Source organism: Channa argus, chromosome 11 (genome assembly GCF_033026475.1).
Source record: "Channa argus isolate prfri chromosome 11, Channa argus male v1.0, whole genome shotgun sequence".
In the NCBI taxonomy this organism is placed as follows: Eukaryota; Metazoa; Chordata; class Actinopteri; order Anabantiformes; family Channidae; genus Channa; species Channa argus.
This window is the reverse complement of record NC_090207.1, coordinates 9,430,988-9,458,365: the sequence shown is the minus strand read 5'-3', so window position 1 is coordinate 9,458,365 and position 27,378 is coordinate 9,430,988. Positions and strand designations below refer to the sequence as shown.

The following is a 27,378-nucleotide window of genomic DNA, read 5'->3' as shown; positions in this document are numbered from 1 at the left end:
CTAATGTTAATGATAGATTGATTGTAATTGACCTTGCCTGAATATTAATTATGTCCAGGTGACTGGTAAATATTTACATTGACCTGCACATATTTAAACAAATAAACCTGAAACACAATAAGGAAATATTACAATGAGCTATATGAAAGCAGTCAAAACAATTCAGTTATGTTGTGGATATTAGATGATAATATGTGAAACAATGCACAACCAACACATTTTTTACTTTATATTCACAATGCTCCTTGCTAATAATAATAATAATAATAGAAAATACAGTGTGTGTTGCCCCAAACCTTGTTAAGAAATCAGTCTTCTCCTGGTCACAGTGGCTGGCAGACTACAAGAGATCCCCCAGAGGGTCCTCTATTTCAGAATCCAATCAGGCAGAACTTGGAACAATATTACCTCTGTGTGTGTGTGTGTGTACATTTATTACATAGCTAATGAACAAATTGCAGCCATGTGGCATGGTCTGGTGGCATGGCTAGTGAAAAAAGAAACACACACACACACACACGCACGCACAGTCACCATCTTCCCCCTTCACTCTTTTCACCACAATGCACAAATGCACATACACACATCCGTGTCCAACCACAAGGCCCCCAGTGTTCTTGGCCTGTCTGTCCATCAGCTCATGCGGAGCGCTGGGCTGGGAGTACTTATCATCACTCTGCTGAGTGGAGGCCTCACAAAGGCCCACTCACATCAGACGCACACACAGCACACATGCACACAATTCAGTCAGCACAGGGAGGCTGCTCAGTATAGCCAGGGCTGCTGGTCTGATTAAATGTATGGTGTGACAGCAGCCTGGGTTGACACTGAAAAGAAGAACTCCTGATAGGTAAATGGAAAATAGCATATAGGTAGACAGGTGCAGAAAGTCAACCCTAACCCCAATGAAATACAGTGAAATACTTTAATTTGGTTTTCCAAATATCTTGTGCTAAAATGGTAATTACGTCCTGAGTGATATTTAATGATTTTTATTTTAAAACTGCAGGTAAGTCAGGTAAGGTATTTTGCTTTTGCTGCACAGAAAGATGTCATGGTGAATAGTTGACATTACAAAACCCAGGAAATGGTTTTTCTAATGGGAAATTGAGCACTGTACCATGTTCTGTATCCTATTTGTTATTACTGTAGGTTTAGGCTATTGAAACACTTTAATAAATAGAAATTAGGTTTTTGGTTTTGTGGAAAACTCTGTTCTCAGCGCCTCATGGTTCAAGTCATCTGACCTTTTTGATATTTAGCCATGATTTTAGCCTGAGTCAAGTGAGTTGACTGAAAATATGGGTGGAACAATTTGTCTAATGTCTAGAAAAACAGAGAAACAGAGATTGGCCTTATCATCTTATCTTCCTCTAGGTAAGAAAGCAAATAAGCTATAATCAGACTTTAGTTGCTGAAATAAGACATAGATTTGCATGTGCCTTTAACAGTTTACAAACTTGTTTAATATAAACATTTACTCTTCATATAAATATAGTCCAAATATCAGTATTCTCTCACAAAGAATATATGTTTATTCAAATAACCCATACATTAATGTATTTTTGTAGGCATGAAGAAAACATTTTGGGAAACTGGTTGGAAAAATTATTACCAGAAAGACAGTGATGGAAAAATTCAGTAGAAACAGATATTGAGGGGTTATGGGGCATGGAGCAATGCACAGACTCACAGAGGTATCTAGGATATTTAAGCAGACAGGTAGAGAGGAAGACAGCCTGTCAGAGAAAGTAATAGAGATAGAATGGACAGTTAGCAAGAGAGGAAAGCAGTGATGTTGTGAGGCGTGCAGAGTTAAGAAACTCAACACAGCTCCTTTTCTAAATCAATTCTTATGAAAAGAAATTATATTTTACTTCGCCCCCGTCCACCTTCCTTTAATCTGGACAAAAGGTGCTCTGTATGTGGGCAGGTAATCAGACAAGCGGGTAGATGGGCAGGACAACAGACAAGCTGTGAGGCAGGAAAAGAGAAGTTGTGCCTCACATGATAATGTATTCATTCATCCAATGGTCTGACAATGTTCGCAGCATGCTTGGCATGATTCATTCATCACAGTCTACTAGGGGCCTTTTTACATTATTTGTTAAAAAGCCTCTTTGCTTTTCTGAACCTGTTAAGGTTTTGATTTGTGTGCTGACTGGGTTCTTCAGGAGGTGATTGCTTCTGGGTTTTGTAAAGGTGTGTGAGGTTATGTACATGTATTTGAGCCAGTGTCTTGTTTTTTTATGTATTCATTCCTGCATAAATTGCTGTGTGTTGTGACTAAGAATTTTGCAATGAGGCCTATTTTGGTTTCTGCGTAGTTTGGTTTGATTGGACAGTGCAGCAGCTGCATAATAAAATTCTGTCTTTTGATCTACTCCCATTCTCAGCTAATCTGGGACCGACTCATTTGTTTCACTGATAAGTTCTTTGTATTTGTTTCTTGCGGGATCTGTTTAATTTCAACCAAATAACCAACAAATCCTCTTTTGATTGATTGTGGTGTTATACAGCGATTGAACCTTTGATTATTTAATTGGGTTTGGAGTCTGACTGAGGAAGTAATGGATACACGCCCAGCTCCACTAAGGAGAGTTTGATGAGTCAGAAACGGTGAGACATCATCGCTGGAGAGTTGTGTTTTCTTAGTGTGGATTCCTGTTTGCTTAGGGATTAAAGCTGATGCTCCCAGCTGTCTGACAGGTAGGAAAACAGAAGATGCCTAATTCATTAGTCAAGGCCTCTTCAGTTTCTCTCTTCTTTCCTATCGTTCTTTCACTTCTGTGTTTGTGTTTGTCCGAGTACATATGAGCTAACAGTGGGTGCATAAGTAAGTAATGCTAGCCTGGTAACTAGATGGAATAGGTAGGAATGCAGGACGGCAGGTAAGGCTATCTATACCCCCTATCTGTTAATCATTTACACGGTGTAGCAGGAAGAAGTCACTTTCCAATAATTAATGCCTAAATATCTTCAGTTAAAGTGATTTTTTTGTCTTTTGCTTCTAATTAGTAGCACAACAGAACATTGTAATTTTGTTTTTAAAATTGTATTTGAGAGTTAATTACGCAGGGAATCAGAAACTGCATTTTTATTTTTGAAGCATTAGTTTCAAGTTCTTCTTGGAACACTTGGTTTTTAAAACGAGTAGTGTTGCTGTTGTCTGTTTTCAAGACTCCACGCCACTACCTGTGCTCCATCTTTGGTTTACACTGCAAAGTTACAGTACGTTACATCACCACACGTGACAGCAGTGAAGTCAGACGGCATGGAAAAGAGGTGGGAGTAGTCTTTGGAGGTGCTGCTCTGACCTAGATAAGATTGGGAGTTTGGAGCATAGAGTTGATCTGGTGGTGTAGTCCTATTATTGTCATTCAGCCTGTACCTGACTTTGATCTTCATCCTTCCCCTGTGCAGCGGTGGATTTGCGTCTCTGTTCAGTCCTGTGAGATGCAGTCATCCAGAGCCGGCTGAATTCCCTCTAGCTGACTAGTTGATTGTTGCAGACTCTATCTAGAACAAACAGGTTTTCATGCAGCCAACTGATAAGATGGAACATGGTGGTGTGTTCACACTGGCGCCGCTGCAGCACTCATTTGTTTCACACATTCACGAGTGAAGGACTTTTTTGCAATTGTCTTTGTCTCTGTGTGTTTTCTTGTGTTAGTCAAGCTCTCTAACACTGGGTGACCAAAGCTTTGGTAAATGAACGTTCATGGATAGCATAGGCTACTCAGACAAAGATATTTGCTGTCATTACCGCACTGTGAATAAAAGGGATGTGGTTACCAGTAATTGAATCATCTGTTTACAAGTGTGCTCATAAACACACACTCCATCGCATGCACACAAGCATGTGGACACAAAAATAAACATGTGAACACAATACAGCAGGACAGCTGAACAATTAAGTAACAGGTTTGAAATGCATCCTATACTTTTTATTGCTATATGCCGTTTGCTTCCAGTGCTACATACTGACCATATTTTAGTACAACATATGTAGGCCGGTTGTAGTTGTGCTTTATAGGGTCAAAAAAGAAGACTTCTCTAGTTGTTTAAGACAAGCACAGAAGTTATTTTACCACAATGTAACAACAGAGTATTTAAATTTCACAAAGACGACTCGGTTGCCTACAAGTGTAAACTACTCATAATTCCCCACTTTTAAATATTTGAGTAGTTCATATTCTATTTTGGACCGTGAGATATGGTGATTATGAACAGCAGACTGCTGCAGAGATTTAGCTATTTTTATTTCCATTTTACACAAGTGTCTCTGTCTTGTTCAGGGTGATTGTCGGTAAGAAGCAGCTTGCATGGCCTCAATTATACCTGGGGAGGCTGTATTTCTTACCTCCACCACTTACATAATAAGGCGTGACTTTTTATTTGAGTGCTCTCACAGCCTGTCCCACCCTGGAGGCAGTCAGATAGTTATTCCTTCATCACGGTGATTGTCATGCTTGTAACACTGGACTAATTACTATAGTAAATACTGCATGGGCTGTGACTACAGCATCAACTGAATTGAAGGTGTGAGAACATGGGAGATGCATTTAATTAATTGTTATTTAGAATCCTGTGCGAATGATTGGAGTCAGTCTGACACAACAAAGGAAGAGTGGCACTATTTTTATCCAGAACAACTTACTGGATGGTAACAGGGTTTTTAGCAGGGTTGAATCCGTGTGAACCTGTTCACATACTAAATGTAATGTGCAAAATTTTGATAGGAACTAGAGGTGGTGCTTTAGTCAATTTAGGATAATCCAAAAGGAGCAAAGTCTCCCATTCTGTTATGACTTTCTTAATTCCTTCTGCCACTGTATTGAGATTAAATAAAGATTGTGGTTAGGGCCGAGATATCGATTTTAGCGGCTAGAGCGATTCTCAGGAGCTTTTTATAGCCATTAGCAATGGTTATTCATTCCCTAGGATGCATTGTGTTACATCTAAAGATGGTGTAGAGGAGGATTGTGAGATTGTAATCAATAGAATCATTAATACTGCTTTTGCCCAGTGTGTCTGTCTTTCCTCTTCTCACGAATGACCTCTGCCTTCCTCTTTTGGATGAAACTGCTCCAATCATGAGTTCATCTCATGCGGTCATAAGGGTGCAGTAACAAAACCGTAGTGGGAAGGTTAGTCATAGAAACAGCTTGCTGACCACAGTAGGCCTGCCATATGCCTCAAGTAAACAGAGCTAAAAGGAGATATTATTCACAGTGGGATGTAATGAAGAATTGAAATAAGGGATGTGTGTGTGTGTGTGTGTGTGTGTGTGTGTGTGTGTGTGTGAGGGGATGGGGGGGCTACAAGTAAAGAGGCTTTGGTTACCCTTTTAACTGATAGCTATCTCTTAAATGAACAGAGAAGAGCGCACCTGTATTGCAGCCAATTGTATAAGAGGACAAATAGTGTATTTTATTACCTGGGGGATGATGGAACTTTATCCAGCTCTGAGGGGTTTTATGGTGATGAGTTGATGAGCAAATATGTGTGAGAGATAACAACCAGTACACAAGCCTGTATAGCTTTAGGATGGTTAGCTGGAAATTCTAGATGCTGTGCATGCAGACACATGTGCATATACACAGAGGCATGGAGATATGTGCACATAAGTGGAGATACATCTCATAGATATGGCCTCTCAATGTCATGCATGCATCTAGAGCTACACAGAAGGACACGTTGCCTCTGGGTGGCAATGTATGTGCACTGGGTCCTTCTCTGGTATATGCTATCAGGGTTTCGGGCTGGGTTCTGTGTATCAAGTGTCCGTAAGCTGGACATGTTCTCGGAGTCAGTTGACTTTGCGGTCAGATGAAGATCTGATCCATGAGAAGCCTGATTCCCTGACTCAGGTTTTCTTTGTTTTGTTGGGGTCAGATGCCTGCTGTAAACTGCAATTGAATTTGACAAAGACGTCGGCTGGGATGTATGGAGTAAAAACAAGTAATAGATTAATCCATTAGGCGAACAATTCAAAATGAATTGGCAACCATTTCAATAATCAGTTTCCTAATCTCAGTCATTCGTTAAACCACTGCACACATTTGCTTGTCTCATTTTTTTTTGTCATATTTAACTATAAAATGAAATATTTATATAGACTAGCTTTGGAAATTCAAATGGACAAGACTCACATATTTACGGATTTACCAAAAAACTAACCTACATTCACCCTACACTGAATCTCCAGAATATGTAGCCTATATATTTTTAATATATACATCCATACTATCATCAAGATAGACAATTTTATTGACTCCATTCAGTGCAACAAAGGCATCTAAAATATAATCTCAATTTTAGATACCACTCTGTCCCAGAGAGACCAGTAAACCTCACACACTTGCATACATCCACACAAACAGTACATTTCTTCAGTTTCATGTTTTTGGCACTGTTCTTCATTACAACTCAACTGGGAGTACTAAAACAAGGTATGTTACAATATTGCTTCATCACATAAAATTTCTCCACACCATCTGTTGTTTGCAGTTTCTTTCAATTACAATATGCTAGTGAATTGAACATTAAACCAAACAGAGTCATAGTTTTTGCAAGAATGACTAAGGTATATCCTCAATTACATATTTTGGCTGTGGGGCAACTCAGCATTTTTCTCCCGTTTTGTGAAAAGAAAAAAGACGTGTCCCTGTGAGTGTAGGTAGATCTGATTGCACGGTGTATTTTGTGTTTCCTCAATACAAACATACTTTAGTTTTGATTTTTCAGATTTTTTTAAAACAAGAACATGATTCTATTAAAAGTTGTTAAGTGTCCAATGGAACCTGATTGTGTTTCTGTCCACCCACGATACAGGCCAAGAATGTAAGCTATAGCAGTTGATCACAAAGAGCCATTCAGCAAAACGTCCCCCCCAAACAGATCAAGTAAGTAGATAAGGCTGCGAAACCCGTGTTGTGCAACCAACCAAATGATATAATATTTCTCCCTTCTCTGCTTTGGTTGATCAGGAACTTTTTTTAATCTAGCAGATCTTAGTCTTTAACGTTTAGAGTTGCAGGTTGTAAATTCTAGATTTGTCATCTTTATAAGGTAAGACAAGATTTTAGCAACTAACATTTAGTCTTTTTCTTGTTTTCTCAGCTACTGCACAGTGGCTGTGCAAATAACCTAGTTCTTTTCTGTTTACTCTCAAACCTATTGTCACACTCACACTGATTTGTTTATGTATAAGAAGATTTTCCAGTTTCCCAGAAATAAGTCCCACTGCCAAATTCAAAAAGAAAAGCTTTGATAAACAGTCAGAATTGCGTTGAGGTGATCAGCAATAGCAACAAAACAAGCATTTATTTGAATGAAAATGTCTGTAACAGCTATTAGATATAAAAAGATCAACATACACCCATTTTCTTGCTTCTTGAAGACTTCAGTTGTTGACATACTGTACATACTGTTTGCAGTGTTTCTGTGAGGAGGAGGAGGAGGTAGATGAAGAAAGAAGAGAAATAAGGCAGCCTGTGGTGGAGGTTGGCCTCTCATGAGCGCAGTATGGTGCTCTTGTAGTTGAAAGTGTGTGCATATTTTTCTGAGAACATGTGTGCAAGTGTGTGTACATCAAAGTTTTTGTTTCATGTATTTTCTTTGTGATTATGCCTGCCCCGCTGTGAGCTTGTGTGTACTTAGGTGTGTGCGAGCGAGCGTCTTTGCCGCTCTCTCGACCCCCTGTGAGGTAAATATTGCAGCTCTGGGAAAGCAGAGCCAGGCCGACGAGGCCAGAGCAGTAGAGGTGAAACAGGGTGGACAACCTGCACACAGGACCTTCTTTATACCCTTTAATAACAGAGTTCCATGAGCGACAGCCTGAGGCCCTGGAAGATCTGTCAAGGTAGTTCATTGTGCAGTAGGAAGTGAGTTGTTCATATGGTAATAGCGTCTGGAGCTGGTTCCTTCAATGCTCATTTGTTTTAGCCAAAGTTGTAGTCACTCATTGAAGGGGACTGGATGGAATGTGAGAGGGCGCCCTGCCTTTTAGTTACTGTAGCTTAATTGACCCTGAGAAAGGCGAGCAGAGGCGGGGAAGGAGGAGGCTTAGTGCAGAAAGAAACGCAGGAAAAGGAAGAAGGTGGGTGGGAGAAATGGACAAAACAGTGAGGGGCAAAAATGGAACGGAGAAATTGATAGAGACAGATGGAAAGAAAGAAAGGAGAGGATGCTTCTTTATGGCACAAGCAGCTCTCAGCTGGAAACTGTTTATTAGTTTAGTCGACAGGAAAGGTCTTACTGGTGAACACTCTGAACCACGAGACGGATTCTCCTGAAGTCCCTTGTACTAATGAGCCAACTTGTCCAGAATCATCATCTTTCCAATTATTTGCTGCTCTTTTTATTTAAAGTTCCGTTTATGTTTTTTCTATTTTGCATGCTGATCCTCTGTTTTATTTTCTGGGTCAGTGAATGCTGAGTCTTGTCTTTTACCATTAAACTCTATTAGGATAACAGTGAAAAGGGTGTCGAGGCTCTGAGGGGAAGCATGTTCGAAAAGGTTTGTGCAAAATGAGGATCTTTATCTCAATAGAATCGTGGATCTACATATGTACAGTTAATCTTAAAAAGCGGAGTATTGAATAAAAATAATGCAAATGCAAAAGATATACAGGTACATAACATGACTGCCATTGCCAGTTTTTACCAAAACCAGGCAAGAAAAAGAAAGCAGAAACTAGAGAAGTGCTGTGATGCATGAAAGAATGAAAAAAGACCTGCACGCTGCTATCTAGTTCCCAGCTGATGTTTCAACCACAAATCGTTTCCACAAATTATCTCCCCCACCTGAAGAAACCATTTGTGGTTTAAATGTGGTCATGCCCATGTAGAATTAAAGAGGAACAGGGAAGCAAAATAGCAGCCTATGGGTATTATTTTGTTGCCGTGGGCCGATCGACGTCACCCAAAAAAGTGTGGTTGTGTGCATGCTATCTGATAAGACCCTGTTACATCCACAACTTGAAACTGTTCAAACTGTATTTAGTTTAAAAGAGTCATAACTGTTGAATAAAATACTCAATGTACCTGTTGGAACAGCCTCTGTCTTGAAAGAAGCCAGTTAGGTTAATTGCATAGATGGCTCTGATGCCATTGTTCACATAAATACATAGCTGGTGTTAATCAAAAAGATAAAAAAGTATTTCCAATAAGGACAGATTAAGTCATTCTGGGCTGAAAAAGGAATCTCCTGCTTCTGCTTTCACACAACGTGAAAAAGAATGTCTCCCAAAGAACATGGGATACCTGAAATAGCCACAATGCAGCTGCGACCACATAGTTAAAAGGAAGGTCGACAGGTGAAGATAACTTGAGTTATAGCCATGGCTTCATTGACTATTCATTCCGTGGTTCAGTTAGGCTTAGTTTGTTTCTGTTAATATATCCACTGAGATCATGGACATTTAGTGTTATTTTAATGTGTACTTAATCTCCTCAACTGCACCAGGATTAGTTCGTTCTCTCAGAACAGGAGGATTAGATTATACTACATTTTTTCAAACATTCACATTCTGCACACTTGAAGCTAATACCAGGTAGGGCTAATGTGTCATATGTGATGACACAGATGCACCACACACACACACACACACACACACACACACACACACACACACACACACATACACTCACATGCAGAGTTGTTGTGAGTGGGCTCCACAACCACCTTAGACCCTGATCTTTTACTGTAATGTTTACACAAAAACCCAAGTTCAAAGACTGACAAGGCCACAGACAGACAGAACAAGTTAGAGAGTCTGTCCCATTTTCTGTCTCTTGAGTATGAAAACTCTCCTCTGTCTCCACTCTACCCGGAGGTCATGAGCTAATCAAAAATGTAGGGACCTCAGCAGACCTTGGTCAGCCTTCTCATTATTTGGGTTAAAGCTGAGCTGCAATCAGTGGAGCTATTTTAGGGCACGGACTGCAGCTTTCCCTGTACTTCCTTTATCTCTCAGTGGGAACATGGAGTCATTGATCTATTGCCTTCCAGCCCTCCTAACACCCCCCCCCCGAAACACACACACCCCCACCCAACTCCCTCCTCAATGAGATCCCAAAAACCATTTCTGCCCTGCAGCTTTCACCTTCAGATGGCATACCACCTATACTTTGAAGAAATAAAACATCAATGAGAAAGAGACCAAATGAAAATGCTGTAAGTGGCCCCATCAGAGCTGCATCACATCCCTGAACATCTGCTTTGTTTTTGATTCACAGGGGCAATGAATTGTAGTTCATAAGGTATAAACTCTGACACCTCTGCCCAGTGCAGTGTTTAGGAATAGAAAGTATTCCTCAGGTATGTGAACTGAAACAAAGACAAAATGCTGCCTGACTTTCCAGCCAAGCATTAAATAGCTTAGCTGAGCAAATACTGCTGCTGAATATGAACAAAGAGCCAATGTGTCTCTGAGAGCAGATATTTTTCAGTTTCTGCTTTTGCTGTGTTGCTGCTGTTTAGACTGCAGCTGTGTGTTTCCAATGTATTGAATTTGTGGAGTGGATCATTTAACTCAAGAGTGACTATGCACATTTTCCATATTGGATAAACCTCCACAGGGCTTGGGATGTGAAGCTGTTTCTGTGGAAAACAGAGTGAAATGACTAATTACTTCATGTTTTAGGAAAGAATGATTATCTATAAATGTCACAGTATACCTGGGGGTGAGTTATTTGTTATATTCTTGAATGGTTATTGGAACAATAATTAGTTCACTTTGCAAACCCTCACCTGTTCTAGACTGTCAGGACTCAGCTCAGTGACATTAAACAGCGGCAGAGAAAGATTTGCTTGAGAAAACTCATGTCTACATATTTATTATCCTCCCTTTCTTTCTGCAACCAGTCTTTTTATTTTTCTCCCTTCTCGTGGGAAATGTTCTTTAAGCTCACTGCTTATGGTCAGTCTTTAAAAGGTGAGAGGAGAAAATGGCACATTTAATCCTGTAGTGTGTGTGTGTGTGTATCAGTGTGCTTAGTGAGGGTTAATGCCAGACTGTCTGCATGCAGCCTAATCTCTCATACAAACAGTCAATGGAATATAACTGTGTTTCAAAAAGACAAGGAGACATCAGGGACGTTTGAATGTTAGAAAAGTCAAAACTCAGCAGCTCAAAAACTGTAAAATTTTAACATGTTTTAGTTCCTCCTGCACCCACTCAGTCACCACTTTAGTTTACACAGCCTGTGAGGTTCCGGTTGCAGACTCTCCTGCTATGTATGTTTGTTTTGGTAATGGATTCCAAGTTGTTATTGTTGCTTATGTCACTTGGTGATTGATGGGAAAAAGTCACCTTTTCTTAATCACCCTCATTCCCTCTCAAAACAATCCTTGCATGTCTTTTTGGGTGAACGCGCAGCAAGAACAAGTTTCATCCTTTTCTCCTGGCAAACTGCCTCACTGGCTTCCGGATGTTCGCCTTTTTTGGACCATCAGGCCGTGCCTTTAAATCAAGAAAGAGACCTCTCTGAAAACAAGGTTGAATGTGTGTGGCTATGACAGTGCAACCTCCACAGGGAAGCCTGGGATTATATGCGTGGACGGTTTGGGGGTCCCTCTATTCATCGGCCATGTCACCCCATGGGGGAGGACTAATTGGTGGCCCCTGTTTTGTCCTTGGTGCTCACAAAGGCGTTGGGGTGCGGTTGCGTAGAAGATGGGGGTGGAGGGAAGCAGCAGCGAGGATGGAGAGAGGAGCAGGTTTCCCATAGAATAGTTGGCTGGGATGTACTGGAGGGGGGCCTCACTGCTGGGTTGCACGGGACATGACACCCTCATTCACTCACCCACTCACTCATTCACACACACACTCTCAGTGGGGGATTCTGGTGCCAGTTGCTGGCCGCCTCTTCTACAAATGATCCAAGGCTGACCCACATAGTCAGCCATGTGTGAGGCTTCCCTTTATCCCGCACCCCAGTTGAAACATTGAGTTATGGGTGTTCTCTGGTGCTCCCTGCCTTCTCGGCTGGGACTGCACTGGGGCCCCGTGTGGGCTGACATTGTTCACCCTGACCCAAACACAATGAAGCTGTTGGATGGGCTGAGAGAGAGAGAGAGAGAGATAGAGGAAAGATGGTTGGAAAGAAAAGAGAAAAAAGAAAGGCAGAGAGACATAGATTAAGATGGACAGAGTGAATAATTGAGAGAGGAAGGGAATGGATGAGCGATTTCAGATGAAGAGATAGAAAGTGTTTGGGGTAAAAGAGCTGGAGATAGCGTCTTTGGTAACAGGGGGTGTAGAGATAAGGAAATGACAGAGGTGAAGGGGAAAGTTAAAAAGAATGGAAGGATTGAGATAGACTGAGGCAGAGAGACAGATAGTGAGACAGACAACGAGCAAAAGACTGTGAGCCAGTATGAGAAAGTATTGATTGCAGTATGTGCTTGGTGTCTTCAGCTGTCGTGGCTGGATCTGGAGCGAGGTCTTTAGTGTCTGCGAAGCATGGAGCCATGGACATTAGTGGCTTTTTAACAAACTCTGTATTGATTGTGACTTAGGGGAAGACTTACATGTATACCAAGGGATAATGTCCTGTATGTAATTAGCACCACTGCCCCATGCAGTCCAGTCAGAAACATTGCACACAACTTAAGCGCTGGAGGAAAACGTAGCAGTGGTGTTGGCGGGGATACGTCAGCTTACTTAAGAAAGATGTTCGGTTTCTATGTAAAAGCTCAATTATAATTTCTCTGCCTGCAGTTTTTATGAGCCTTTTAGCCTCCTCACCCCTCACCAGTATTCGATCTACATTCAGGCATTTTATTCGATTAAAAGCAGCTGATGAAGCTACTACTAATACTTTATTTTTAAGGCATAAAAGGATAAATCAGAGAATGGGAGCTTTGGCTATGTCATGGATCATTTAGCTCCCTCCAGTTCTCTCCTCGCTTCCACTACTCCTTTCTCTCTCTCCATTTGACCGTGATTGCCGGCTGGCCCAGCTCTCAACGTGAGCAGGATAATTGACAAATGACTTCAGCTAATCAAGTGATTGCGGTGATGATGACCGAGAGAATGTCTTGTGCGGCGTAGCAGGTCAAGTGCACACGCAAATAAAAAGTGCATGTTTTCAGGTGCAGCTGCTGCAGAAATAGCTGTTTTCACATGACTGCCTCACATGCCTGATGTTACACAGTTGCTCCCGCCATTAACAAGGAATCCAACTGAAGGGAAGTTAATGCAATGTAATGAATAGGTTAAGTTCTCTATGTATGTGTAGGGTTTCTGCAGTAATCCATGCCCACCTGCCTACACACACACACACACACACACACACACACACAAACATATCCATGCACCTGCTCAATAATATGTTTACATTACTCAAGTCAAAGAGATTCATCTGTCAGATCTCGCTTTCTTGAAGTATAGTCCCACTGAGCAACTTGTTTTGACATTTTGCAGCATTAGCATCCACAGATATTGATGAAAAATGGTGCTGAATCCAATGATAAAAGCTGCCTGGTTTCAACAGCAGTCCTACAGGCAGCTGATGTATGCCAGCTGTCATGTGTTTAGGTATATGTGGGATGATCAAAAAACTTGTTGGTGTCGGACAGTAAAGACGTGAAAGTTCTCGTTGGATGGATCTTTAGAAAGGAGGATTGTTCGATCAGAGGCTGTGCTGCAGTTAATGGCTTGATGCATTAAAGAATGTATGGTTAAGTACTGACTTGCACACTTTTGTGTGCTTCAGTCAGTTGCAAGCACTTTTATGTTGTTTCATTAAAGTTCATAATTTATTCTTGGCTCATGTTCAAACTTAGTTTTTTTTTTTCAAACAAAGGATTTCACTGTGTGTCTGTACGAGGATTGTCATTGATGAACAGTCCTCATATCCATTTTCCGGCACACGCACACACACATACACACACATGCACACACACTAAACCAGTAGCATGTCATCAAAAGCTTAGATTTAAGCGCTGTGTGTATGCAGCACGTTTGCTTCTGGAACCCATTTTAGAGTGGGGTAAAACCACATGAAAGTCCTGCCCTTATCCTTCCGTCCATACCCCCATCCATCCATTTTTTATGCCTGCCTCCTTCCCTCGACTGCTGTTAGAAGATTAGACAACTTTACTGGTTCTTATAATCAGAGATGTCAACCACAGATGAAAATGCCCAGCCAAATGCATTTTGGTAGCTCCCAAGAAGAGGGAGACATATGCAGGTCATTACGCTTTTTCCTCAAAGACAGCTGCTGCCTCTGGAACTCAAGACTCCCTGAAAGTCTCTGGCATAAATGGAAGGTAATTACCATATCAGAGATCAAGACTCTGGGCTCTGACACCACTTTTTCAATTACTCAGAAAGGTTGTTAAGATGCAAATTCAACAAAATGGCTGAATCCCCCGGAGAGGGATACAGTTTCACACCCAAAGCTGCTTCTTGAGTTTCGTATAGAGCTCATCACATTTTGACAGACAAAGAGAGAAGAGAGGAAGTGATAGAGGTGGTGGGGTTATGCAGGCCATCTATTATTCATTCTATTTGTTAGCGTGACAACCCGACATTTCATCTGAGCACAAACTTCTATCAATCGTATATTCTTGGCAGTGTGTTCCTATCTGTAAGCGTGCCTCACTCGATCGAGCCTAATTTTGTGTTGATATCATGCATAGAGTTTGACATCTGGTACGTATTACTTCTGGTACATCTCATGACAAAGTGTTTCAGCAAATATACACAGGAAAGTTTTTTCTGTGCTTTCCCTTATAAACTTTTTGGGAGCGTTTATTCACTGGCATATTGAATTAACTCATCTTTGTTTAATCTGTAAGTTTGTTTTAAAAGTTCTAATATTTATTTTTTTCTGGAGTATATCTTGTAATACAGATAAATTATGCAGCGGCAATGTACATAAATGCACCATATGTCTCCTACCATAGCTATGCAAATCTGTGACTCTGTGTTTAGCAAAAGCTCAAAGGAAATATTTTTTAATATATGTGTAGGAGCCTTAAAAAATGTAGAATCAAGTTTAGGAAAAGTTTCTAATAATATTATTGTCTTGTATTATCTGCGATTGTGCAATGCATCTGCACGATACCTGACATTTTGTTAACGGCTGCTTGTTTTTAACCCTGTAATTTATAATATTTATAATATTTTACATTATTGAATGTTATTGTGTTCATTAGAGGTTACAAAATAAATACATTTTACTTACAAAACATATTTTTAGCAAATTGCTTTGCCAGACAAACCAGCCAACAATGCAGGATTCTTTCAGTAAAGTGTAGTAATGAATTGTTTTTCAGTGTTCTGGTGTTGAATAAAAGAAGAAATTAGACTTTTCAATATATAATTACATATGCATAATTAAAAGCGTAATGTCTCAAGACAAACATGCCCTGATAACAAAGAAACATAATGGACAATGTACTTTTAGTGTATTTTGTCTTTGTTCCTAATGGCAAACTGTGAGGTAAATACAGAGACAGAGGGATTCAGTGGAAAGTAACTGTGAGACACTGTGAAGAGCAGCAGAAAAATGATTTGAGCTGACTTTGTGACGGAATCCACTGATCAATGCTGGCATCCTTAACACATTCTTGCTCCCATCAAGCTAGTAAAATATGATTCACAGGAACAATAAGTAAAAACAGGACAAGTTGTGTTTCTGCCCATGAATCACTTTCCAGGTGTTGAATAAAAGTAGTATTTAGAATCTTAAGAATCGTAAGAAAGCTACTGGCTGGACAATGCATCTGTGTTTCTTATGGCTCCCTGAGAAAGAAACAAGTAGAGATGGTAGCAGACAAGATAAAGTGAGACCTGGAGAAAATCAGCAGAGAAGAGTAGCTGTAAGATGTGGAGTAGCAGCCTGGTTTCACTGGCGCTGCCAGGAACGCTGGGAGCACTGTGTGTGTACATGTGTGTGTGTGAGTGCCAGGGTCTGGAGGAGGAAAGTCTCTCGCTGAGGTCATGCCATGTTGGCCTCTTCACTGGGGCCCACCCTGCCTGGCAGCCGCACACACACACATACACACACTAGGGCTAGTGCCAGATAAAGACTTCAGGAGACTCCACGGCTCTGGTGAATGAATGGCTGTCTGTAACTCTGTGTGCCCTCATCATGATGGTCTCATTATACCGGAGCTGAATTGTGTTGGTATGGATGTATGCAAGTGTGTGTGTGTGTGTGTGTGTGTCTGAGAATTAAGGCCTTCATGTGCAGCCTGTTCAGTGTGTTTGTGTGGTCATGCTCTTGGGCTACTCCCAGGTGCTGGAGTGAATCAACAGGATCTTTCCTCTCAGTGAATACTTAAAGTAACATGTCTTCAATACTGCAAAGGAACTGGACGCCTACAGTTTACACCAAAGGGCATATGTAATAATTCATTAGGACTTCATATTATGCACATATACCTAAAGTTCACTTGCTTTCTACTGTTAGTGCTGTGCACAGTTTTTCCCTTGACGGTTTATACAGAGAATTCATGCATTATGCAGATGATACAAGAGGACTAGTTTGGTGTGTGAAGGCAGAGAGAAAAACATGTCTCCATAGTGAATTATTATAACACACACATGCCACAATGTTGTTTACACAGTGTCACAGATTTAGAAAGAAAAGGGAAGGAGAAATACGATGATTGGAGTGTTTTTTTTTTTTTTTTACATGTCCCATGCCTCCCTCCATCTTTCATGCTGCTTCTTAGAGTTAATAAAAACACTTTGGTGGCAAGGGGGGATTTATTTGCATTTCCATGCCATGCTTTTCTGTACCAGTCTTTGTTTTCCTTTAAGTAAATGTTAAGTGTTTCCTGTGTGTAGCGCCCTCTCCTTCCTACCTCCTACTTTCACTATCCTCTCTCCTCCTCCCTCTTTACTTTGCCACTTATCTCATTATTCCCTTGTGTAGATTTGTGGTGCCTCCTCTTCTCATCCCTCTTCATCTGCTACACATTCACAATAAACCCTCATATTTACCTCGCTCTCTCTCCTCGTTCATGCCCTACTTTCTCCTTCCCTCTTCTCTCAAGTACTGTCATCTCCCTTGCTCCTGTGTATCCCATGTGTATACTTCCAACTTTTTCACCACCCATTTATGCTGCTCCCTTTGGAGAGAGAGGCCCTGTGGCCCGATGTCTCCCATTCACTCATTGGTGCATTCGACACAGCATAATAACTTTTAATCGGCAGTCCTTCCAGTGTCTCATTTTGGCAGGCGAGTCTGATATTAGCCGGAGCCGCTCTCGGTGAGCTTATGCCGGTCTCCTGCTTGAGTAGAGGAAAAGAAAGACGGAGTGCATGTGGGAGAGAGTGAGGTGAGAAAGATAAAGACACAAACTGAGAAAAGATATATTTGCACAGGGAAGAATGCACTGTGGAGAAAGACAAAGAGAAGCAAACAGTTCGAAAGAGAAGCGGCATCTCACAGTGTTTGAGAGCTCTGGCCGGCTTGCATGGTGAGCCAGCAATAGACGTCACCTTTGCTTTTAAAATAGTTAATCTGCTCCTGGAGGGACAATGACTGCTTTAAGTCCCTCTTCTCTCCCCCTGTTTCTCTTTTAAGTCCCTCCCAAGAGCTAAACCCCTTTGAGGCACATTAGCTCGCGGATTAGCTTGTGTTGTTGTTGCATATCTTCTGCTAGCACCAGCTCTAAATGCACATCCTGCAATTATAAAGTGTATAACGGGAAGGCCGTGCATATAGCCGTAAGATGCTAATCTGTGGATAGAACGGGGTATTAATGATGGTTCATACGGTGATGATACACAGAATGTAAATAAATCTGGTGGTGTCATGGCTCTTATCTCCTGGCAAACCATACTGTTATGTTGGTTTGCCAAACTCTTTCTCGTACTCCTTGTTTCCTTTTTACACTTGTGAAGAGGAAAAAGGAAGGAACTCTTGTATTTGCAAGTTCAGTATATAGTATGTGTGTGTATTTGTGAACACAGCCACCGGGACTGTCTTAAAAATAGTATTCAGAGTTGCAAAAAGTCATTGGGTGTTCGCCCAGTGATTCTTTTCTGGCTGCAAATTCTGTCATTTCTCTGGGACTGTGTTCAGGCTCTGGTTGAGAGGGTAATTTTACTCTGAGCCATCGGAAAAATGTATGACAGATGTGGTTGGTTGAATTCTCATTCATATCCAGCACTAGTTCCACAACACTACACAGTTATTGTACCATGGATACTCGTCATTGGAGCTAAAATCCATACAAACAATGAACTGAAGTGCAGTAACATATACTGTTTTTATGAAAGCGATTATCTCTAGATTATCACGTCCATTCGGATTAATGTGATGCACTTTGTGCATTTTAATTATTTGTTCCCACAATTGTAAATACACTCTAGTGACAATTGAAATCTTGCCTTCAAGTGGCCCTCATCCAACCATGTCTCCTAGAAATTGTGTTTATATACCACTAATTTGTTTTTCCACATATGTCAACATAATTGCTTGTAATTATGCTCCCTGGCAACATTTTCTGGTAAGTGCTGTCTTTATTGCACAAGTATAGGAAAGTGGTCAGGGTTGGTTACAAGGAAAAATAACCCACAGATGAATTAAATTTGGTGATACAATTAACATTTTGTGACTAATTATAAATGTAATAAAAATTAGGCAAGAAAGAAAATATATTCTAGGTGACATTACAGAATGTACTATTTCCTAAACTCCAAGTCGCTGCTGATGTGTAAGTGTTCCTCGCTGTTAGCTGCTTTAGACTCAAGTACCTCCCATACAACTACATGTAGATATCATGTAATTCTCTTCACACAGAGAAAAAAAACAAGTCCTGTTCAAATATAAGGTTTATATGGGTGATAAGTTCAACATTCATTTAATATTAAACTGGGTGCATGAATTTAGTGAACTCAAAACAAAAGCTTTACATACTAAAAGTAAGAGGAAGAAATGATTAAACACAAATTTCAATGTTTTATTTTAAAATGGTCTCCTACTTTCACAGTAGCCTCTGTCACCTTTGACCTCTCTCCTCTTCCAACCTTCCTTCAGTGAGTCAGCTCCGTTTCCTTGTGGCATGTGCTGCGGCTATGGCACGAGGGGATTAGCTGCTATTGCTGCCCGTTGGTGTTGTCCTGTCCACCAACCAATCTCATCAGCCAGTCAAAAGACACGAAGCCAGCAACAGCGGACTTGTAGACATCTCTTCAGCTGTCAGCTTTAGTATTTTGACAGATGTAGAAATGGTGTCAAAGGTCAAAGTAGATGTCTGTGTGCTTCTGGAAACACGTCAGATCCAGATATACCTGGGTGGCCTGTGCTTATTCTACAGAATGGATTTCCAGAATGGAAATGGATTCAATATGACATAAAAATACAGACGTGCCTGTCAACCTAACCCCAACAGGAAAGCTATTTTGAACAAGCTGGGCTTTAGTACTTTGAGACAGACAGTGCTGTACAGTACATAAGATTTGATGGCAAACACAGCATTATACCTTGTCCTTTAAAAATATTTAGATATGCAGGTATGAAGCTGGACTTTACTGCGAAATCTGTTTAAATACCTTCACTCAATCACCTCATAACCATCCTTAATAAGTGTCTTCTAACCTGCCAGTGATTTTAGTTCATCACATTAATATGCCACAAGAGAATGAATTGCTACAGCATCATTTCACAGATGGCTTATCTTTGCAGAAGAAAATGAAAATGAAAAATGAAGTTTTCTGCAATGCTGCACTGAACTGATTCCTTTACAAACTGAAGTGACTACCAATTAACAACCCAAGTTGAGAAAGAAACAAAAGTAGTGAATGATTAGACACACGGCACATAAATGTGTTTACACATGCTAATGAATTCTATCTAGAGTTGTTAAAATTCATATGTTGTTGGAATATCACATATTGTACAAAATCTATGAAAATAACATAGTTATTTTGTTATCAGGGTCTCTGGTGTATAAAGTCATCCATCCCTCATTCTTGTTTGTGGAAATTTCAAAGAATTGTAGTACCAAGAGTTTTCAGTCTATAGCCAAAGTGAATTTAAATGGAGTTTAAGTGTTGTATTAAGTCGTGAAGGCTTTCAACCAGTGATGTGAACAAAACAATGTACAAAATAGAGGTAAAAAGAGTTAAATGAATAAACAAAAAGAAAAAAACAACAAAGTTAACTTTTAATTTATGAATAAATATACATTCTTTAAAAAATCTAAAACAGTTTTTTTCTGGCCTTTCAAAGATGTGTGATGGAGTCAAACCACATATTCTTTATTAGCTTGATTTACCACAGATTTTTAAGGCAAATATAGTAATCCACCTGTCTTCTTTCAACACTCAGACTAGATTCTGTCTAATAATAGCATTTATTAGTATAAAACTCAACTACCCAAGACAAAGTTGGTGTCAAAGTATCCTCTATTGTGAGTTTTGTTTTTAGGGGAAACAAGCACCATTTGAAGTTCTTAAAAATGCTCAAAGATTAAAACTTTTCGATTACTAAGTTTGTTAAATTCTCTTTTTCTTAAGCAGTATTCTAAATTCCCCAGGAGTATGTTCATTAAGCCAGCTTGATCAGGGTATTAGGTCTTGTTTGACAAGATAGCTTCTTTGCATTGTTTTCTGTTTAAAAATTGCATGTCTGTGGAATTAAAAGCACAAACAGTTAAATGGTTTAAGTTACCGGATGAGCAACTTGATCCTCTTATGTCTTTAGGGGTCCTAACTCTGTCAGAAAAGCACAGATTTCATTGTTGCAGCTAACAGACTGTAAAGTGCTGTCTTGCAGGCTTTTTCTGTGATTACGTGCGTGTGAGAGTGCGTGTGCATGTGTGTGATGCTACAGGCCCTGTCCTTGGATTGGAAATGGTAGTGGTAATGATTTGGATGGGATCTTATCAGGATAGATGAAAGGAGGAATGGATGGAGGGATGGATGGAAGGGAGGGGCAGGTTACCCCAGGGACTCATCAAAAGAAGACAGAATGAGGGAAACAAGAAGAAAGAATAAAAGAGGACATTGCCTATCCTCCCTTTTCTCTTCAAGGCCAGTGTGACAGCAGCTGAGGCCTGTTTACTGTTGTTGCCTTTCAGCTGAGTAGAAACTTGAACCCTGAGCAACCCCCTCCCTTAAAACCTCTATTTCTCCCTCCATCCAGCTAATCTTCACTCCTTTATTTTGTCTTCAATACCATTACGTTGATTTACATTATTCAGGCAAACTGATTAATCACATTTTCCCCACGAATATAATCTGCTTGTCAATCTAAACCCTGCGGTTGATGTAAGGAAAAATTATGTAGACAGATGGATTGTGTTCCATTGCAGCTTCTCTTGGACTAAACAGCCAAACCAGCAAAGTTCACTGTGATGACGCTCATCTTATAGATATTTTGTCTGCATGAGAAGAGCCAGACTTTGTGTTTATCTTAAGAGAGATAGAGATACACAGAGAGGGGAAGCAGGAGGTAAAAACAGGGAGCTAAAGGCAGAGACGGGAGGACAAATGGGAACAGAGTAGGAAACTAGAAACTAGAGCGAGGGAATGACGTGGGGTCCAGCTACAGTCTTTCAGTCAATGATGATGAAGATGATGATTTGCTTTGACAGAGACAATCAGGATGAAATGTTAATGTGAGTGTGCCACAGGATGCAGTGACAGCCAGCTTAAGTCGTCCTATGGGGAAATTAGTTAAAGCGCACGCATGCAGACGCTCATATGCACACATTTGCCCAGTAATATGGTGGAAATAGGAGTGATACTGTGTTTTGTGGCTGTTTGTTCGTGTATATAATGTCGCAACGAGGGATCCCACTGCTCTCCTGACCTACGTATACCTGTGTGTGCATATGGACAGAGTTTTCATCTGGAGCTAAGAAAAACTGTTCCTCCAGGGCTGTGTGGGCTGCTGAGTTTGACGAGAAATATACAGATTTTCAAATCTCAGAATATACTAAACAAGTAAAAACCTGTGGGAACTAGCCTCTCTTGTGCACCCTGTTAATTTCATTCTATAACTTTTTTCTAATAAAGGAAGTTTTCATTCCTCCAGTGTCCAGTGAAATAACCCACCGCATATTCTGTGTGAGTGTTAATTACTGAATTTGTCTGGTGCAACTTTTTAGTCAATAGTTAAAGGCTCTATTTACGACAATGCCATGTTTGACCAGACAGAGATGTTGTAATAAATATGGGATGATTTACTATGAATTGTAGTAGAAACATGGATCACTTCTAGAGGAATTACACATGGAGGAATTACTAAAGGAGCACTCATGCACTGCTGTACATAACGTGCAAGCATAAAGGTTCTACACATACAGAAGTATAAGTCTGTGAGCAAATATGCTCCATCGGTTTTACCTGAGATGGATGAAAAAGAAACTTTTATAAACCGAACAGTCATCAAGTTGCAAACTCAGAGTATAGAGCCCAGTGTAAATGGCCGACAATGAACACGCAACACTTTTTGTGCAGACAAGCTATTAGTGTCTTTTTTTAAATAAAACAAGCAAAGTCATCAATCCTCTATAAAAGAGTGCACTTCAAAATAGAGGTGTATAGTCATACTTGTGCTGTCATTAATCAATGTCTCTTGGTTCTCAGTCATTAAGGTTTGATAAAGAGTAGCTACTCTTTTGTCTCTCCTAAATACCAAAGTGTGTCAGAGAGAAAAAAAAAGAGGCCTCCCTCCACATAATTCATCAGACTCTCCTGAAATGTGGACTGATGTGATAACTTTTCATCCACTGAATAAACAACTATGATAGATGTTTCTCCATAACCATAAATGTACTTTTTTGCTCTCTCTCTCTCTCTCTTATATGTGACCCTTCTCTTACACATTTCAGCAACTATCCTGTAACCTTTCTTTAAACTTCTATCCTATAAACCGTGAGAGCTTATAATTAAGAGAAGATGCTTTAAACTGTCTTCCTGACATGCTGTAGGTTTTTTGTCAGGCAGACAGAGCAGGCGACAGACAAAGAGAAACACAGAGGCAGACAGACAGAGAAGTAGATGGATTTCTTCATGGTTTTGATTGAAAGGAATCAGTAATCTTAGTATTAGCATATCATCACGGCGAGTAGGCTTGACAGGCTTTGGTTTGCCTCTGTGTCTCCACTGTGTAAAGCCTTGGAGCTGTAGGTAGGCGCACGCCCACCATCTGACCGACTGACTGTAACACAACACCTGCAAAGGGAGCAAGCACATAACCACATGCTGGATCGCAGAAGCATGCACAACAGTTACAGCAGACTCGCTCCTCAGTGTCTTCACACTCCATCCTTCATTATCAATCAGACTGAGAACAATAGGTCAGATCTAAGGCACTCGCTGACTTCAGTCTTACACCCCGTCACTCCCTGCCCCCCCCTCTCCGTCCATATGTTGACAGGAAGTCGTTAAAGCAGTTCTTTAGATGTTGATTGGGGTAGCGGAAGAGGTTAGAGGGTTACAAGGTTAAGGATGAACGGCAGAGGAACTGGTTGGGGTTTTTAGCAGACGCCTTGCATGTAGTTTATGCTTATAAAACTCTCTGTCTGCTGATGAAAAATGTTTTTTCTTAAGTTTAAAAAAGTAATCAGGATTTGTAAGCGCGAAATGGGAGGCTGTTAAAGCTTTTATCACTTGAGAGGAACAACACTTAGTGAGTCATGGTGTGAAAAAGAGAAAATAGATAAGAAAGAATAATTGTATCCTCCACCTTTTAGATTTCAAGTTTTCAACAATTATGCAGCGTTATCATAAACTGTAAACAGGTTTTCTGCAGTTCAATGCTCATTTATATTATGGAAATTATACTACTTCTGTTTTCCTTGTTTGACCATTTTGAGTATGATGCAACTATAATTTACTTGACCACAAATTTTTTTTTATCATTGCTGGTGGGTGAAATGCCTACAATTCTAAAGTGAGGACATTAACGAAGAAAGATAGATGTTTAATTTGAATGTATCTATGTAGATACATTGTTGTCCCCTTGGCATATGAAGACATACGCATTAATCGCTCTGGACTTAGTTCGGTACATTTTCAATCTATTTCTTGAAAGCCATACAAACTAGCTAGCCTGGACTAGCCAGGCCTGGTCGAACTCAGACTGACTTCGCTCTGAGACCCTGCTGGGAAAATTTACAGATATGATGTATAGCCCTAGCCACTGAATTAATGCAACATTTCCATTAGAAAAATTGCACGACACAGCTGATATAAGAAGTTAGTGATCACAAAGACGCTGTGACACAGCATGGAAAATTACTTATCGGAGAACCGTCATCTGCCCTTCGCTAAAATTTGTGATGGGAGGCAGAAACAGAGACTCAATATATACGAGCAGAGCTGAGGGAGTGAGATGCTGAGAAGGATCTTGTAGCTTGTAAAAGTCATGTGACACATGAAATTAATTTCAACTCAAATGTGAATTAGGGTCTGCATAGACTAAAAGTTTAAATAAAATGACTCAGATGTAATTTCATACTGTTCTACACAAGTTAGTACGTGAGTTTAAAGCCTCGAAGTACAACCAGTGTTCATTGTAACCGTACACTGTAATTACAGCATAATTACTGTGCATATGAGAAACTGTGACGTGAGTCTTTGTTCAGACAGCTGCTAAACAAACACAAGGTCAGATTCTCTTTGGTTCAACTCTAAAGAAAAGCTGCAGAGCTTATTCTTGTCTTTCTGAATTAGATTTCCTCTCACTGTGTAAAACTATTTTTGTGTCAAGTCTGTGACCCCATAGGTGCCTTCTCTGTGTGTATTCGTCTAGGATGAAAAAACCCTCCTTAAGGAAACAGTCTGTATTTTTAGTTGCCACACACTTAGCACAATTAACATATGTACATTCCACTCATGGAGCCCAACCGGGCCACAAGTTAAAGTGCAATGGACACTTCACCATCTACAGTAGACTACAACAGCACAAACACTGGGAGAAAGGTATTTCTTTTCCCTATGGTAATCTCATAACATTTTTAACTGGATTCACTTTGACCCTGGCGCTGTCTTTTACATTGCTGCAAGAATGAACTTGTGGGGAAGCAGAGCTGCTTCTCTGTATTGAATCTGTGGTCTCATTATAAAAAAAGCACCTCTCTTGTGGCACCAGTATTCATACAGCTTATTACATGAACTTGGCATTCAGTGTTTGTGTTAGTGCTTGTCATGAAAATGCTCAATTTTATAACTTTTTTTGACATTTTAAAACGTAATATTCTAGTTATAACTTGCAATCTTAATTATTCTCAAATTAACTCATATGCGAACCAAGTATCATACTGTTCAATGTGCACATTTTGAGTTTAACTGAGCTTTACTAATAATCTGGGCTCATGTATGTACAGATTGGAATTTGTAGGCAGGATATTAGCTAATTGGTAATGGTAATTAGCTTACACAGCCAAGTAGTTATTGTAGTTAATAGGTTTAGCATGTGGTTTATACATTTTACTCTACTTGATTAAAAAGAAACAACAGGTAACACCCACGTTAAAGTAATAAATTGCCTATTTCCATTAAGTTGCTTTTATTAGAAAATAGAAAATAGTACAGTTTTTGCAAGATGAAAAGATTTGTTGCCTCCGTTTTGTTTCAAAGCCAACACAACATATAAAAGGAATTTTAAGTTTGTATATTTATCAATAAAAACTGTTACATGTCCACAAGTTATCACTGAATAACTAGTCTTGTATTCCTGTTGTCATGTAAAGTGTCTTATTCTACAGCACTGTGGGCATAGTGTCACACTAAGTTGTGTCATTGTTCTCATTGACTTTGCTCTAATCAGGTTTAAAGGCAGAGACATGGTTTCCTGTGGATAACATACTTACAGTATATCACTTCTCTTGTGTATCTTTAAATGCATCTTTTTTGAAATGTATTTTTGTAATTCTAAATTCCTGTAATTTACTGGGAGTTAAACTCCAACAAGCAAAAAAAAATCTTGTATGCCAGAATTGATTACTGCACTTATTGTGTTACCTCTTGTTGTGACATAACAGTAATGGTAATGACAATCACAACTCTGCTGCAGACTGACAACATTTATTTTTAATCGGCTGTATATTGTGTAGTGCATTTTCTGGTTGTACATTTTATTTTGAACAATGCCGGCTCATCTCAGTGATCTGCCTGCCTGAGCATTGTCATCTCGTTCATTAGTTTAGAGCTGGATCCGAGCGGCATCACTCGTACAATATGGTGTGTGGAGATAACAACATTCAGACAGATTTATCCCGTACACTGGCAATACAACAGCTACTGCGGTATAATGTGTTGTCAGTCTGTGACTGTGGCCTTGTGAAGCAGCTGGATTGAATGTCCTGGTTCATCGGAAATGATTCATAATACCATTGCATATGATGCACTAAAGGAAAACAAGATACTCTGTTATCACTATCACAATATCACGGACTCACACAGAACGTAATTGTGTTTAGTTTCTTCCATCCTCCAATATAAATATATGTTTCCTGCCATAGAGAAAATGGAGAGAAACAGAGTATGTGGCATGAGGTTTTATTTTTTCTGAAGATGTTTATTGTATTTGGTTCCAGTAAGGGAACAATGAGAAGGAAAAGCTGCGAGAAGTAATGTAACAAATGGAAGAAAGAGAGCAGATGTAGAGAGACTGGTTGAGCAAGATGGCTTGCACTAAGTGAATAAGAAACAGAGACAGGTAATAAGAGAAACAAACAGGAAAATGTGTGGTAGTGTCGTGCTGTACTGTCCCCCGAACCATGGTCAGCACATTACCTTAATAGAGATTAGCATCATGCTCAGTCAGATCTGATAGGTCCGTTGCCGTGGAACAGAAGGCCAGCTAGCCAGTTATCAGCGAGGACACAGACTCAATCACTTAGCATAATGGAACCTGCATCAAATGAACTGGGATCTCAACAGGAAAATGCCATTAGGAGAGCTGAAAGGATTTTCTGTGATGGCAAAACATCAAATGAAATCATGCTACATTTGTGACGGAAACAGATGCACACGGTATCTTGTGTTATTGAGCAGCATTGTTTACAAGGTAACGTGACATTTTTATGGATTTTCCTTCTTATGTTGGTCACAAGCATGCGTAAAAAGATGTGAATGCATATGCTGATGTATCCAGTATGCCTCTCACTGTTTGCAGCAGACCATTGCTAATTTCGCAGTGACTAAACATGGTTGCAAAAGTTGAAACAGTTCAAAAGGTAGCAAAGCCGACTGAAGAGCAACAGGAAGAGGAGTGCATTAGGTACACAATGAGGCACAGCTAGAGATGGTATCACACCTTGTAAAACTCTGAAGCACACCTATTATGAGGAAGCAGACGGCTGTGAGATGTGAAAACTGCACCAGATGGATACAACAAGAGAAAACCATCACACCTCTTATTCAGTCCCTGCAGGCCACCTGCTTG

At 40.1% G+C, this 27,378-nt stretch overlaps 1 protein-coding gene across 3 annotated transcripts in view; it reads left to right on the top strand.

Annotated features, from left to right (window-relative positions):
• Positions 1–27,378, top strand: part of sema6a (sema domain, transmembrane domain (TM), and cytoplasmic domain, (semaphorin) 6A) — a 99,010-nt gene that overhangs the window by 6,674 nt on the left and 64,958 nt on the right. The window contains exon 2 of one of the 3 annotated variants that reach the window (XM_067521045.1): positions 6,838–6,908. The exons of the other annotated variants lie outside the window; for them this stretch is intronic. The gene's annotated coding sequence lies outside the window, so the exon portion shown is untranslated. The remainder of the gene's footprint in view (positions 1–6,837; positions 6,909–27,378) is intronic. 3 annotated transcript variants of the gene reach the window in all.